This window comes from Mytilus galloprovincialis, chromosome 5 (genome assembly GCF_965363235.1).
Source record: "Mytilus galloprovincialis chromosome 5, xbMytGall1.hap1.1, whole genome shotgun sequence".
NCBI lineage: Eukaryota > Metazoa > Mollusca > Bivalvia > Mytilida > Mytilidae > Mytilus > Mytilus galloprovincialis.
In genome coordinates this window covers 74,239,090-74,243,889 of record NC_134842.1, presented here as the reverse complement: position 1 = coordinate 74,243,889, position 4,800 = coordinate 74,239,090, and the positions used below count along the sequence as shown (strand labels likewise).

The following is a 4,800-nucleotide window of genomic DNA, read 5'->3' as shown; positions in this document are numbered from 1 at the left end:
GAAAATAGAAACAGGATATATTTTATACAGAACTCAAAATATTTCAGTTTACAAATTTTCATGTCAAAATCAAAAAAATGTAACAATCCTTAAGAAGTTAGAACTCATTATTTTGATACTCAAATGTCATGTTGTTATATTTAAAAACAAAGAAGTTGTAGTCCTTACTTTATTTTCACCAACAAAAAAATGTTTAATGAATTAAACGCACTAAAACTAACATCTGGTATATTGGTTGTTTTTCCCAATCTCATTGAAAACCGCGTTAAAAAATTCCCAAAACTGGCCAGGGTCCTTTTTCCCAAAATACCCAGATAAACCCCTGATATTGAAATCAATACTTCTGATTTTTCCAAATATTTTTATGTGATCTTCATCGGTATAACATTCTGAATAAATCTGTGTATTTTTGTCCATTTCTGAAAAAAAATAAAGTTGTTTTAGCACTATAAGGCAATGACACTTTCGTCGCTATATTCATTTATTTTGAATACAATGTGTATGTATAATTAATTTCTTCCAGAATACATTCACTAGTCAAAACAAGGACAAAACTTCTGATTATAACCTTTAATTACAATACACAGACCCTGTTAAAGCATTCTATAACATTTTCTTGTGTCTTAAAGTGCATTTTGGCAGAGAAATTATGCAAAAATGAAGATTTTATAAAAAAACCAACACCAAAATAATTATTCTTACTAGTGGAAATCTGGTATTTAAAACTGTGGAAAGCACTCTAAACTACTGGGAAAGTCATCCTTATCATATAATTAGAGTGCAATATAGTGCAAATTTTCAAAACTTGTCCTTTCACATAATTCTATTTGAGAAAAAATGTTTTTAACATGTATTTCAGTGAAAACCTTTTATCAGTGAGAAATCCACATGAGGTTTTAAAGGAAACATTGTGACATCACATGTATTATGGCGTCAATAAATAACGACAGATCAAAATAGTGCTAAATATAGTTTGCAGTGTTACGTGAGAAACAGTTGCCGCAAGATTTAACTCGAAATATTGAGTCGAAACGATCTGTAACTAAGCCTTTCCATTCAATATCAAGACCATAGCAACAGTTTTCATATTTCCATATTTTTAACATACCGACTGTAATTTCAATTGCATAAATACCATAAATAAACAATTTAGAGCTTGCCTAACAAAACAAAATGCTTACCAGTTATTCAGGACTTTTTAAAACCTCTAGTTTGCCATCTCAGGTTAAAAAGTAATGATATGTCTGGAACTGAAATAAGACAAAAAAAATTACTCAGGCTGTGTTATCATTTGATTTAAATACATAAGTATTATTGAGAGAGAAAAATCTATTTCTTGAAAGTTTAATTACAAAGAAAGACAAATGCTTCTCCCTTGTGGCTTAGTAACCTTCATTTAAACCTTTTATATTAGAAGCAATGGGTAGTAGCTAACTAGCTTAATAGTTGAATCGGTGCAGAAATATTGTTTTCAAAAAGGTTTGACCCTCCCCCTTTTTCACTGAGAAATGACAATATCTTTTGTTTTGCTCAAGTGCATTAAAAATAATAATTCATGATTTTCTTAAAACATGTACATGTGTTTTCTGTTTTTTTGCATATATCTACTGACCAGGGGTCAAATCATTGGATAAAAGCACATGCGATGATGTATCTCACTTTACTCGTATGAAGTGTGTTATCTCCCATGATTATCAGGTATTCCTGTAGACCGAAGTGATAATTACATAACAAAGACTATATTGTGTCATGTTTACTTACAGTTTAATAATATTTAAAAGTTATTTCTTGCCTTTTTCAATATAGTAAACAAATTCCTTTCGGATATCTCGGAAGTAAACAAAGTTATGATTGTGCCTAAAAAAAGTGTTCAGCCCCGTGCCAGTAATGCATTTTAAAAGCGAAAATTTCATTGAGTTTTTGCTGATCTTTATCAATAATATTTATCTTAAACCATTTATCATAACTAGGTATAAATAAAAAACTACTAACCATCATTTTCGGTGGTGTACAAGGTGAAATCATCCATAAATCAGCCTGAAAACTTCTGGAATTAAGCTTCTAATTTAATTGGGTATACATTTACAATTAATTCTCCATAGGCCGTAATGGTAACGTTTTCCTCCGTTGCTCAGTCCATATCGTTTACTTGAACATGTATGATGGCTCATATCGAAGCTGATACATTTATACATGTCTGGTTAAATTTTCGGGGTGGCAAGTGAGATTACTTTTTTCGCAAATTGCTGGACCCCGGAAGATGGTGAAAAATGTCACTCTCCTCATGAAATAATCCCAAAATTCTGATCATATAATTCAATAAAAAAATTGTCCTTTCTAATAATTTATTTCAGGTCAAATCTACATCTTTCTTTTCTCATCACATCAGCTCTATAAAACAGTTCTTATTGTTCATTTATGTCCATTTTTAAAATCACAGCATCCACAATTGTATGGCGGACTAATATTTTTTTTTAATTACGTCATCTGAGTTCCTCATCTCAAGGTCTATTAGGGATCCTGACCCAAATGTTGCTGATATAGTTTAGTAGACTGTCACTCTTTACAGTGGCAGATCCAGAGGGGGGTCCAGGAGTTGGAACCCCCCCTTTTATTTTGACAATCAATGCATTTGAATGGGGACATATAGTTGAACCCCCCCTTTATCCTGGGTTACGAACCCTCCTTTTAAAAATGGCTGGATCCGCCCCTGCTTTATCTATAGGAGTGATTGCCCTTAAATGAGAATTTTTTTTATCCTCTTTTGTCTTTTGAGCAAAAACTAAAGAAGATAGAGAGAAACTAAATAGGCTAAATTATCAGCAATCCAATACAATACACATGATACATGTACAATACAATATTATTTTTATTGGCACAAACGCATTTACAATAAATGCAGGTAATGACCGAATGGATAAGCAACTACATGGTTGTAAAATACAAACAATTTTTTGCGTCTGTCCCAAGTCAGGAGCCTCTGCATGCCTTTCAATTTTATGTTAGTCTTGTATTATTTTTAATTTTAGCTTCTTGTGTATAATTTGGGGTTTAGTATGGTGTTCATTATCACTGAACTAGTATATATATTTGTTTCGAGGCCAGCTGAAGGACGCCTCCTGGTGTGGGAATTTCTTTCTGCATTGACGACCTATTGGTGACATGGTGCTGTTGTTTGTTCTTAGCTGTTTTATGGTCGGGTTGTTGTCTCTTTGACACATTCCCCAATTTCAATTCTCAATTTTAATTGTATATTTGTGAATAGAAAATTAACGGTCATGAAAGTATAATGAAAATCTATTGTAATAGATTTATTTTATTTTTATCGCACAATGTGGTTATATTTTTTCCCTGTAATTTTGAACATTTTTAATACAAAAGTCTCTCTAATACTGGAGTAACCTCTGCAGTGTAGCAGCATGCGCTGTTCATTTTCAATTTCACCACTTTTACAGATTTCACAAATTCTTTGATATCTAGGCACTTTTCAATATCCTCCTCTTTCAATGGCAAGGTTATGAGCACTAACTCTTAATTTACACAATGATGATCAATTCTGATCTATTTCTTAAAGCATCAACATACATGTAACCTGCCCGTTCACTTATTTTGTAAACGCTCTGGAAAAATGTTAATTTTGAGGATGCTGAAATATTTGCATGTTGTTCCTGAAAACCCTGATCAATTAGTCAATCTGGTTATTATTTATTAATTTGTTAACATTTATAAGAGCGAGTAATCGAGAGAGGATTATTTTATTAAACAATTTTCCCAGGTTCAAAGTAATGGTTATACCTCTGTAATTACCAGGGTCACTTTTACTACCCTTTTTATGTAGAAGTGCATGTACTAAAAATTATTCATTCCAGGCCGTTATTTAAAATAAAGTTAAATAGCTTTTGTAATTCTTTTGTTAAGACTGATATTTCATTTTTTAACATTTCATTTGAAATAATTCAGTAGAGCTAGCTCGGTGCTTTTCCCATTTTTTATGGACTTAATTGTCTTTACAATCTCACTTGTTTTAATGTGTTCCTGAAAGTCATTTGTCCTGTCATGCCTGTTGTTTTTTTGAAAATCATCAAAATTAATAATGTTTCAAAATTTTTTAGAATTTTTTCTTGAAATGGATTAAAACTCTGGTCGGTTTTGTTTAGTTTTTTAAAATAACTGATAAATTCGTCTTGTTACAAGATCAACAAAACAGATTTTTGTCATGAATTGTATTCTTGTCTTCAATATTGGAGAGTGTTTGTTGGATATGCACATACATGTAGACCAAGGTGTCAGCAACACAGAGCCTCTAGTTTTAAAACTTATACTATAGGTTAAAATCAGCAATATCTTAGACAAGTTCTATAATGGTGGTTGATCTACTTTTTTTAAAAAGAGTTATGCCCCTTGTAAATATTACAGTTATGGAAAATGGCCTCGCTAGTGCTCTCACATGTACAATATTCTTGCCAGATTTTTATCAAAATTATACTATAGATTAATATCAACAATTATATTTCGGACAAGTACTATAATGGTTGACGATTGACTTTTTTAAAAGAGTAATGCCCCTTGGAAATATAAAATACGTGCCAAGCAGGCCACATTGGAACTGTTCTTTTATTAATCTTATTAACAAATTTCTGCCTACTATTTTGAAAATTATCATCAATAATAGATAGGTAGAAATTGCAAACAGCAAAACTAATTACATATTATATAAGATCTACTAAAAAAAAAGACCAATGAAATTCAAACCATCAGGTGACTCCTTAAAGGAGTTATTGCCTTTCAAATTTAATTTTT

General features: G+C 31.3%; 1 long non-coding RNA gene across 1 annotated transcript; it reads right to left on the bottom strand.

The window, feature by feature from the left end:
• Nucleotides 1-316: 316 nt before the first annotated feature.
• On the bottom strand, nt 317-2,526 carry LOC143074720 (uncharacterized). The gene is made up of 3 exons (XR_012978032.1): nt 1,993-2,526; nt 1,182-1,250; nt 317-419 (listed from the first exon to the last, which is right to left on the bottom strand). It is a non-coding gene; the product is annotated as an uncharacterized LOC143074720 (long non-coding RNA).
• Between the last annotated feature and the right edge of the window lie 2,274 nt (nt 2,527-4,800).